This window comes from Phasianus colchicus, chromosome 4 (genome assembly GCF_987193195.1).
Source record: "Phasianus colchicus chromosome 4, bPhaCol1.hap1.1, whole genome shotgun sequence".
NCBI lineage: Eukaryota > Metazoa > Chordata > Aves > Galliformes > Phasianidae > Phasianus > Phasianus colchicus.
In genome coordinates this window covers 17,459,037-17,471,470 of record NC_143439.1, presented here as the reverse complement: position 1 = coordinate 17,471,470, position 12,434 = coordinate 17,459,037, and the positions used below count along the sequence as shown (strand labels likewise).

At 34.1% G+C, this 12,434-nt stretch overlaps 1 protein-coding gene across 6 annotated transcripts in view; it reads right to left on the bottom strand.

Annotated features, from left to right (window-relative positions):
* Nucleotides 1-12,434, bottom strand: part of CCSER1 (coiled-coil serine rich protein 1) — a 613,005-nt gene that overhangs the window by 251,641 nt on the left and 348,930 nt on the right. The gene's annotated exons all lie outside the window — the stretch shown is intronic.

Genomic DNA, 12,434 nt, shown 5'->3' with positions numbered 1-12,434 from the left:
TCAATGCTTCAACTCCTAAAGAGGGCCTAATCCAGAGGATGAGACTTTGGAGTAAAGTCCCATGACAATGCACAAGGTGTGTACCGGATAATCAGAACCAACTGTCATGAACTTCACATCCATTCCTACTGATGCTGACAAATCTGTACTGGATAGTACAGATATAACCAACAGAGACAACTTATCAAGCCACAGATCACTGTTCTAGTATATATACTGATAGAGCCTTGCCCATAGTAACAAATCTTGGTATCTTAATACTGTTTTTCTTTTGTCAGGCTTTAAAATAAAAAAAAGTTTGAAAGGAGAAAAAAATAAAAATAAAAATACAGTGATACTGAAGTTACCTCTGAAAATTTCAAAGAGTTTTAAACAAATAATAATGTGTTTCCTTGACTCTGATTATGAATTTAATCCAATTTCTGTCCTGAAACAAGACATGCTTGAATCTAGGTATTTTCCTCTTTGAGACCTTCAGGATAATTTTAACATAAAGTTAACAGTGTGTTAATTTAGTCATAAAAATGAAATCAAAAGTGCTTCAAACCACTAGCCCTGAATTGCTGACCTGGAGGTACTCTCATGAATTTTCATCTGCTCAGATTCAAAAACTGGACATGTTCTAAAGCTCATTAAAAAAAAAAAAAAAAAGCCAGTTGTGTAGCAGATAGCCTTACAGAAGAGACTCAGTACACCATCAGGTCTCTCTAGTCCTATCTGAGTGCAAATAAGCTCTTCCAAAAACACTAGCAACAATCACCAAAAACATTTGTTCTAAGTATTATCTACTGCATAAAGACTAGCACTGAATTATTTAGAATCTAAGTATCCTGACAATAGGGAAAACTTTTCACTTTCACTTCTAGAAGTCATCTGTGGAAAAGTATCAAACCTTTTTAGGACTGCATACAAAAAGCCTAGGACTGCTGAGCTTTCAGTCCTAATAATGAAGGTGTTCATAGTGGTTTAATTGGAGTTTATGATTATTTGTAAAGATATTTTGAAATAATGGCCAGAATGACATGCTATGTTCAACTATGCTTTAAAAAATAATAATAATAAAAAAAAAAATGAAAAGCTTGTGTTAAATAAAATGTAGAGCCTTCTAAAGCTGAAAAAGTAATGTATTGTTTTAAAGCCCAGTGACAACATGTTGCGCATCTCTCCTTTCTAATCTAGCTTTATAACTCTCTAGGTACTCATTACAGTACATTCTGGATATATTTCTGTTTATTAACTATAAAACTGCATCTTGCTCTTAGTGTTTTAACCCTCTCTATCCCAAGAGAAAATATACAGCTTTCTTCTCTTGACAGCAGAATTGTACTCTACCAAATTCATAAATATAATAACACAGCTTTGGCAGGGTGAGCCTCCTTTGAATGTCCATTGAAAATGAGAGATACAAAAGAGCATAAACTCCTTTATCCTTTCATTCTTGTTCATCTCTCCCAGCACCTGGGTGCATATAATATTGCATCATCAGAATAGTCTGCAAAAATGAGCGTCCAATTAATCTTTTCCAATACAAATCTCTCAGTGTATTTAGGCTTTTACAATGTCCTTTGTCAAAACATATTCTGCCTGAATACAATCTTTCTTTAAGGACAACTTAAACATACCTTTAAGCTGATGCAAGTGCCTGCAATTCACTCAAAGTCATTTCCTACCTAAGTTTCCCAAAAGCTTAACCGTATTTTAATGCATTTCTGATTCCTCTAGGTGACAAAAATATTGAAGTATTCAGAGCAGTTGCACTGAAAAGGACAGTAACAACCATGTCCAACAGATGACTTTATGAATAGAAATTTGCCCTAGGATTCAAGAACAATTGTTTTTTTTATCAAATGTTCCCTAAGGAGCATCTATCATTGTGGTTGATTTTGTGATTGCCCACCCATAGCTGCTATTGTGTTCTTCAGCTACCACAAACCCAAAGAGAATACAAACAAATCTTCAAAATAATTTTATTATTTTTTTGGTCATTTTTACACTATGAACACTGTTGCTTGGTTTGGTTTTTCAAATTTCTACTCAAAGGTAGAGGGAGTTGTGCATGTGTGATGGCACATCCTATTGTTAACCTTTTGGTTTTTTTTTCACTTGTTCTTTTGCTTATTTGTTGAAGGAAGTCATATCATTAATCAAAAGGAGACATGCAACTTAGGTAACACTGACCTTTGTTGCACTCTTTTATTTCCTTGCAGTATATAAATCTTCTTTAAATCAAAAGGCACAATCTGATCTAACAAATGACAAAGTAGGCTGCCAACAATCTCTACATGTCAGGTAATACATGAATATATCTGTCCATCAAAAGCATGTTATTAAGGATACAAAGCACTCTATTATTCTACAAAATGGATACTTACACTCTTCCCCTCTAGGCATTCCATGACAGGACTTGCTGTAAATCAGCACAGCTCATCAACACATCAAGTAGCTACACTTAGGTCTGCCAGCTACAGACCTAGCACTTATTGACAGATAAATCACAATAAGCAGAAATAAGAGCTTCCTTTCCTCTTATCATTTTCACACTGAAGTTTTGCAGAGAAAAGGGAAAAGCCAGTTCTGATTTCAGTTTCAATTTTCTACACACTTCCATTAAAGAATTCATAGGGTTTTGCTTTGCCACGTGGTGGATATTTCTTAACAGTGATTTGAAAAGAAGTTGGAAGCAACAAGGAGTGAAGATGCACAAATTAATGAACATGACAGTAAGTATGCAGTAATTGAAGTCTTTGACAACAGGATACTTACATTTTTAGCTCACAAGTATTTGCTTGTTTTTAATAGACTTCTTATTTCAGCTAAAAAACAACACATGGGCATTAATAAAACCTAAGACACTTGCCATGAAGTGAAAATGTTTGCAGCACATTTGAAGGTACTTCCCTACCCTGTGTGAGGTATAGATGACAGCTACTCTTAGGCTAGCACAATTGAATGAGAAAAATACTGCATCAGTACTAAAAGTCCTACATCGGAATGAGTGACTATGAGGCTCTAGCACTAAGACACAAATGGGATGCTATCAACTTGTTTTTTATATCACATGTGAGTTTAAGGCATCCAAAATGGAGAATCAAATCCAACACCATGCAGAGCTGACAACAAAAATTATTAAATGTTAGTTTTCTAGAACTGCAAAAATTGTGCATAAGTCAATGCAATTTTGTCATAATAAATACATATGAAAATCCAAAGCAGTAACATGAAAAGGGAGGATGCATATTTTCATTTATTTCAGCATAAAAACAGATGAGCTGGGAAAAGACGTCTCCTTGATCATTTTCAATTGCAATAACTAGTCATAAATTTAAACTCCTCTTCCATATCTTCTGAGAAACATAGCACTATTTATAGTACCATATAGGAATTACTAGACTTCGTGTAGTGCAAATGGCTATGGAATGCAGAAGGGATGTCAGTATCTCAGTCTTAGAGATAAACATTAACCTAGAGTGTTGCTATCCTTCCCAGATGACAAAGAAGCTATTAACACAAAAATATTATTCAGCAATGCATCCCACATGGTCCTTATCCTTACCATGGACTGAGTCTAAATTTTAAAACACCTTCAATAATAGGTTCCTAAATAATAGTTTGGCATCAGATTTAATTAGAATGCCTGCTAGGAAACTGATAACCAGCTGGATATTTGGGTAACACCTATAATGAAGTATCATGTTTATAATAAGCACAGCACTTCTTAAAATATCATAATCTAAATAAAATCCTATGATTTGTATTCAGACTTCCAAATCAGAAATTTAACAAAGAAAGAACAGATCATATTCTGACAGCTTGTAATATATGCAAAGCAATATAATAAAGTAAGAACAAAGAAACAGGAACTGCTACGTTTCTCAGTGACCTGGACGGAAAGACAGAATGCATCCCCAACCACGTGACACCATATTTGACTGCAGATGCTCCCCTTGGAGAACTTCAATATGTGGCTCGAAAAGTCCCTGAACAACCTAGTCTACCTTTGAAGTTACCCCAAGTTCTTTCTGAACTCAAATACCCATGATTTTACATTTCTTGCTCTTTTGTTTTAGAAGTCTTTGATATGATAGTCCTTTCCTATCTATGAATGTCAAAAAGTTAACCAATACCAGTTTGCATGCTAAGCAATATTTTAGTTTATCAGACCACAAACTTACTGTTATAGCTTTTGCTCACAGTTCCTCCCAACCACAAAGAGCAAACAAAGAAATGCATCAGTGCAAAAAGTGCTACTAAATAAATAAGAGTTAACTTCTAATTGCTAATATGTAGGGAACGCACACCAAAAAAAAAAAACCACCAAAAAATCAAATGGAAGAACATAAAGAGAACATAAAGACAAAATGACTCAATGAGAGTCTTTGAAGCAGTATAAGTTGCAGATAAGCAAAGTAGCAACATGACAAATACACAGATGAAAATTTTGAGGACATTTGCCAGTAGAAAAGTCTATAATTTGCAGTTGTTTTTTGCAGAACTGATATGAAACACCTGAACCTAAACACAATTATTTTTTTTAAAACATACACTTCTTGATTATGACCATGCTTCTGGATCCTTAGTGGCCTCGCTTAATTCCTTCTTCTAATCAAATGGAAACATTAACATATTAGGAAAAAAAGCCTGATAGGCCACACAATTCTTATTTGCATATACCTACTGGCATATTTTTGAAATACAATTGCCAGCATCTACCCTAACTAATACAGAACATTAGCAACTGTATAGCACAGTGTTCTAGTAACTAGTGGTGTGGTAGGTGACAAAACAGCAGATGACTTCAACTTTAAAACTGGTAAGAGTCTGCAGGAATGCAAGAGCTAGTTACCTTGAATTTCTTAGTATTATGTTCTACAACTGGTCTTACTGGGCAATTGCTGTATATAAATCTATTTTTCAATCTTTGGATAGGGATTGACATAATCTGAACACAGTAAGCGCACAAATAGTGCATGGGAAAGGGAAAAATAGACAAAACTTAAAATGGTGAGATTTCAGCTCACCACACTGTCAGAACTGCCCTATCAGCTTATATCAATCAGCTTATCTCATTAGCTAGCCAATGAGGTCACTGCTAGACAGTCTGTTTCATAATCTCCATTTCATCAAACTCAATATAAGGGACCTCACACACATGATATATTTTAATTACTCATGAACAATGAAAATAAAATAACAAGAATTATCAAAAAAGGAAAAACAAAGCCCAAGTGGAACTGAGAAAAAAACACCTTAAGATTCTCTGTTCTGTAGATATAGATACTACCGATTCTAGCAATTTTTGAAGACATAACCTTGATATTGCCACTCTTATCAGGTTCCTTCCTTTCTGTGCAGATACATAATATAATGTGCATAAACATTCAGGTTTCTGATTCCCTACAAGCTGTGAATATTATGCACTCTCCACTTCATCATCATCTCACTGGTTAGGATTGCCTGCAGCTCGTTTCTCTTTGGTTTTGTGATTTTGCAGGAAAAAATAAAAAACAAACAGGTTTTGGTAATAAAAACCAATACGTGAAAAAAAAAAAAAAAACCTGTGGTTGGTTACTACTTAAATCTTGCTGGGTAAGCAGAATGATCCATGTTTTAAAATTCAAAAAATCAAAAGAAACAGAGAAGTTACTCATTCTGATCTGACAAATAAGGATCGAATAGCACTGAAGAAGATATCTCAATAAGCTATTATGGGATAGAAAGAAAGAAACTGATGAACCATATCATCCCAGGGATTGTGATCCAAAAGGAGATAAAAAGCAAACATATTTGTCCCTTAGGAACTGAATTCCATTACCATAAATTAAACAAGATGTAAGAAAATTAATTCCACAAAATGCCAGAAACTGATCTGAGCTGACTTATTCACACTGACTAGTAAGGAAGGAGGACTTGCATAGCAAGTTGTATAAGCTGAGTACATCTGTTTGCACTGATATCAGAAGGTAGATTTAGAGGCAATCTAAAAAATCCTCAGTCCTCTTTAAACAGCCCTTCCTTAGAATATATCATCCTGCTCTTGCAAGTAACCTGATTAATATGCAGTTTGGCTGAACAACGAGGTCTCCTGCTGCTTTAGATCATCCTTTAATTGTACAACTTTTTATTTTTCCAGCCTATTAACCTCAACTCCTTCACAAGCTCACCAAACATGCTGAAACAAGTTCACAAAAAGACATCCTTTTTTCTCTTCACTTCACCATCATGATTAGTACAACACATACACTTGTTCTTTCTGAAATTTTAATACAGTACCCTATTGCCCAACTAGCATTGTTTGGCGAAACACTCATCTGCAAGCTGCAGCACAAACACCACACAGAGAAAGTCTGTTTTTATAAAGCCCTGCACTGATAATCAGTGAATTCTGATTAATAATATAGCCTGCAAACTCTATAAGTCTTCTGGTAAATCATGAGCACTCCCTTCAAGAAAAACAATATCATCTGTAAGTCAAATTGAGAAATGTAAGATAAATGTCTTTCATTATTGCCAGAAAACTCAAAAATATGTTAAATACATTTCAAACATATTGAATAATTCATAAACAATGGCTGAGTAAAAAAAAACAACAAAAAAGAAAAAACATATTTTCATCCTACATCCTGAGCTGAACAAAGACTAGCAAGCAACAGTTTATTGCTTTTGATTTTATTAGCCCTACAGAGCAACCTAACAAGGTATTCAAAATTTAATACCTTAGAACAACAAATGATCAAATTATTATTAACTAGCAACTTATCTTCTCCTTGAAATTTAAGTGTAGTATGTGGCTAAAAGTCAGTAATTGTTCTTAATTTTTTTTTTTTTTATGATGACAACATATTAACTTCTTTTCTTTTAAATCTAAGTATAGAGAAACACAACATCATATCCAATTACATGATCAAAAGAGCTAAAACTTGAGATTACTTGAGCAATATATTTTTGAAAGAAAGTCCAAATGCGTAAGCCAACTTTTTGCTTTGAGACTAGTCAGGTTTGTGTGTACAGTCTTTTAACATGCTTCCTTTCTGAAGGGTGACTGTTTGCATAGACTGCTAACTCAAGAAACCCCCCAGCTTAAATATACTTTAATAAGTAGAAAATTTATGAAAGCTTTCCAAAGAATACATCCGCCACTTATTGTATTGGGACTGCAGTGAAACCTCTTGAAAGTCAAAGGAATTACAGGTGAACATCAGTCAGAATACTGAACTTGAAAATAATAGTAGCCTCCACACACAAAAAAAACAAAAAAAAACCAAAAAAAAAAACCAAAAACAGGCATCGAGTCCAATTTCTCCAACAGTGGATAGAACATAGAAAGGACACCAAAAGAAATGCACATATTGGTTACTATAGAAGGGAAGAGAGAACAATATTTCAGAAGACAAAGAAAGAAACTCAAAACAGCAAAAACAAGTCCCAAAACTGCAAAGATGGAACACAGTTCAAGAGATGGATGGAAGAAAGATACTTTGCACTGTGACCAAAGTCTACTTACAGCCATATCTTTACTATGACCAAGAAAATAGGATTTTATCTACGTTATGTGAAATAAATAGCACCATATCTAAAAAAAGCATCCTTCTCTTCCACCCTAGCAAAAATAAAACAGAACATCCCAGGAATTGATTAGCTGCTCAAATCTGGATCAATGACACTTGATTCCATTCATCCACTTATCCCAAGGATGGAAAAATTGCATGGCAAAGTTTAACCTCTTCCCCCTATCTATCCTTCCTAGTCTCTGAACCAACCAACCAACCAACCAACAATCAACAATGAAAGTAGATAGGAAAATGACATTTTTGCTATCCAAACACTGGAAGAGAGTATATTTCATACTAATATAATAAATATTATACCAATTTTATAGCTAATACTTCACACAGATTCAATCATGTATGCAGCAGTAGTAATATTTGCTGTGAAAGTTACAGCAGATCACATACAGCATTACATCTCTACCACTACTTAAAATTGCTGCAGAGTTTGTATCGAATACAGAGCACATGAAGAGGGGTTTCCACCTTTGAAAGCACGATGTCATAAAACACGAAGTATTTTCACAGTGAGAAAGTGATTAGTCTTTGAAACAAAGGTTAAATTAAACCTCTTAACTTTTCTGCATCTGAAATAACACAAAAAAGCATCCTTTTATTTCTGTTCAAACTGAAATAAGAGTGACAAGAAAACAGAAAATTTGGTTTTTTTTCTCCCTGAAAATTCTCATTATGGACAAAATGTCTAATTTAGGGACATAAAAATATGTCAAATCTTAAAATGCTGGGTACATTGTGAATAAAAAAAATTCAGATAATTCTACAAAAACAGTTTAATTTGCTCACAGGACTTCACTAGAACATAATAAAAACTGAAATTTTTGCTATTAAAGCACAAAGGACTCTTCATTTCTGATGTTTGCTATGCCAATATGCATGTTTAGACATTTCTATGAGTCATACTTCATACAGCAAGGAAATCTGTGTGAAGTATTACCTATAAATTGTGGAAGACAATTCAAAATTGAAAGAGAAGCAAAACATTTTTCTTATATTACGTCTGTAGTAAATTTGCACAGACAGCCACCCTTACATCTTCAAAAGCAAAAATATTTCCTCAAACAGATAATTAATTATTGGAAGGAACAGCAGTACCGGTTGATTCATTAAGCATTGCTATGCAGCACTGAAGATAAAGCATTTATTAATCTGAAACTCATCCACATCAGATGACCGCAGTAAAAATGTGTCATACAGATGCCGTTAGCAACATACTGAAACTGTTAACATACATATTAAAATGCTGATCTTAAGAAGCAAAACAAGCTTTCCAGCATATGTGTATTTGTTTTTAAGCAACACTACCTCTCTCTTCATTCTTTTATAAATATATATAACTCAGTATTATGTCAATCCATGATACTAAGAGAAAGTTATATCTTACGGTAACATTCATGTAAACTAAACTAAGTAATGTTTTGAGATTATATCAGGAAAAATATTTTAAGCACATTTCCACATTTGGCAGCTCAGGGAACAAAATGTTAGTTATTCTGTAGTGGAAAGTAACTACCAAGAAGCAGACTGAATAGTAGAGACAGCATGCATGTGTGCTACCACATGATGCTTGTCATCTGTCTTTCGCGTAGATTAAAAAATAAAAAAAGTCAAGGCAATTAAGCAATCAAACTATATAAAAATCACAGTTGCGATTTTGCTGACCTCATGTCCTTCATTCCTAGCATTTATAACAATGTAGATTTACCTCAGTTACCCTGTGAGCTTTGGTACAAATCCAGCCTTGCACCACCACAGCTCCTTTGGTGAGGACTGGAAAAGCAGAACTAAGACCTACATTTTGTCCTACATAAAACAAAAGCTGAAGTTTTCAGATATTTCAGAATCAAGTCAGGTCACGTTTGCCTCCTTTTACGTAAAGATCTGTCAGTAAAATACTACATGTCTCAAAATCATCATTCTATGAATGATACTGGTGCTGAAGACAAGCATATGTAGTGCATTATTACCAAAGGAAAGAAAGCTTCAGCATTGTGTCTCGGGGAGACTTGGGAAATTTCTGTATTTCAGATTTGCTCTTTTCTGCAATGTCATTTTTATGAAATATTGGGAGAGCAGCATTTCAGCCAGACTAGCAAGACGCTACTCTACGCTGATGACATAATCATTTTTCTATGCCAAGCACCACAATATGACAATGGTTTGTGATAAGGTCTTAAACTAATATGCAGAATCATCTTCTCAAGTGCCAAGGAATATTAAAGATGCTATCTTACTGGCAGCTTCTCATCAAGGGACTGACATAGATGAGGAACCAGAGGCTAATCCCCATTGTGTGCCATAGGATATTGCCACTTTCGCACTTTGTGTCTGCCTTGTGGAACTGATTCACAGAGTAATTACCGCAAAGATAAGCCTTTTCTGGAACATACACAATTAATTCTCCTGTAAAAAGTAGGAAAGAAATCTGACACTTTAATAATGTTTAAGTACACCTAATCTATTCCTTTTCTGCTCCTAATATTTCCTAAATATGTCGAAGAAAAAAGATTCAAAAGTACTTACAACTGTCTGCTCTTCTGTAAATTATCCATGAGTATGTAATAGCCCATCATAAAATAGCCAACATGAAATAATACTATAAACCCACAGAACATAGAGCAAGTGGATAATCGGTGTAAAGATGAATCTAAAATGTTACTCTTTTTTCATAAGCATTAAGGCAATTCTTTTCAAATAAGAAGTACCTTATTCCTTTAAAATCTGACAACTATATTTTAAAGTTTTGAAAATAGATAGGTCTAAAAATTTATTTTTGCTAGCAATTCCAAAAACTGTATTGATGATGAATTCATCATCATGAATTCATCAATTCGCTTTTCCAAATCTCATTCTTTGCCTGTCAAAACAACTTGTGTTTCCAGGACTGTACCTAACAATCCATTTATATTGGCACAAGCATATTTTGAGGTGATTTTTGCACTTCAGTAAGTGCCTTTTGTAAACTGCTCGTAAACAGGATTCAAGTGCATCTTACACTTTCTGTTACAATTCAAATCTTGAAAACTCAAAATAACAATCCTTCATAACTACAGACAACTGGCTAATTGCCCATTATTGAAATCAGACCAAAGAAAAGAACCAAGGTTGCCATCAATCTGCACTCCAGGAATAGATTATGCATATTCAGAAGAAAAACAAATCAAACAACCACACACAGAAACAAACAAAAAAAACCCCACACCTTATTTAACATAAGTTTTGAAGATAGAATAATTTGCAGAAATAAAAGAAAAAATGCTGGTTATTTTTTGTTTAACTGATTCTGATTATCTAGAATTAAACATTAACTTCTATAGCTTAGGATAAAGCTCAGTTAGCTAGCACTGGCTAGTCTAGGCAGCTTATAAAAGGAAAGAGTTTAAGTTTTTTGTTTTTTACATTTGATACAGAAGCAACAACAACAACAACAAAATTGATACAGGCAACTCCACAGCAGAAAAATACCCTCCAAGAGCTGAGCTATCAGGGACATTCATCACCTGCCTTAACTTTGCCTCCAGATGTAGTCAGAATTCAGCCAAGCTGCCTCACTACATTTTTTATTTCAATGGGACAACATGTATGACTCAAGTTACACAAGGACATCAAAAGTTGAAAGGATAATGATGTTAACACTCATTTTTCAGTGTTAATGCTTCCATATCAATGACAGCAGTAAAATAGATGTTACCGCAGGCAGCACTCAGGTTTTTTTGCCACAATACCATGAAAATATTTTCTACTTAGAGTAGTTCTAAGTGCTCAAATCACACTGGAAAAAAAAGATTAATTTTTAAAAAATATATACACATAAATGAGTAGAGCTGAGTAGCAGACACTCGATCACTTGCTATTTCATATATCTTTCTGTGCCCAATGAAAAAACAGACTTGGATTTCATTTTAGTGAATCATCATGCTTTATTTAGTTCAATAGTAGTAAATGAGATATACAGATTCCTTTCCAAATTCAATTTTAAATGACTAAATGTGGTCTCAGAACTCCCATCTCTATTCTCTCTCTATTCTCTCTGTTTTGTTTTGTATACAATTCTAAAATATAAAACTGAAGTCAGTTAATCATGAGTTAAACACACGATATTCACTTTTAATCATGGAAATTCTTATTTCATGACCATAGAGAGATGTACGTTTCTGCCTATTACGTGATAGAAGAACTAAAGTCCCTATGGGTCTTTTTCCTGCAACTGACTTATACACAAATGAACTTTGACAACAACTAACAGCAAATAAGCTACAGCTCACTGTATCAATACAGGATAATTTTACACTGACAAAGTTGTCAGCCAGTTAATAACATATGTTTCGAGGAAGACTGATATAAAATTAATGCTCTGAGACTGTGTACAAGTTTGATGTTCCCAGTGTCCCATTTTGTCATTTAATTTTAGATAATAATTACATAATACATCATTTTTTAATGGAGCCAAATGCGAAACAAAGAATATTGATGACCTGTATTTATTTTGCAGATGTTAATATAACAAAGGAATCTTTCATCTCTGTGTGGCATTACATTTTTCCATGCAACTTCAGACTTAGTTGTTTCCGCAGATAGAAAAACACCATTATTTCTTCTTAATATATATGAAAGATGCACTGTAACTTTGCCATAGTCACAGGGCTAGTGCTTCTAATTACTCATCTAAGCCTGACATTGTCCATTCAGTTTCACAGACTGTCCTTCTGGTTACAGATGGACCTGAATTCAGTCTGCTCAAGTTTTGTGGGTAGCCACCAGGTGTGAGACAGAAAGGTACAAAAACCCTAGAGCTAGATCAGAAAATTTAGATTTGATTACGGAAATAACACCACATCCTGTGGGATGCTTATACAAAATGTTGGTGGACAT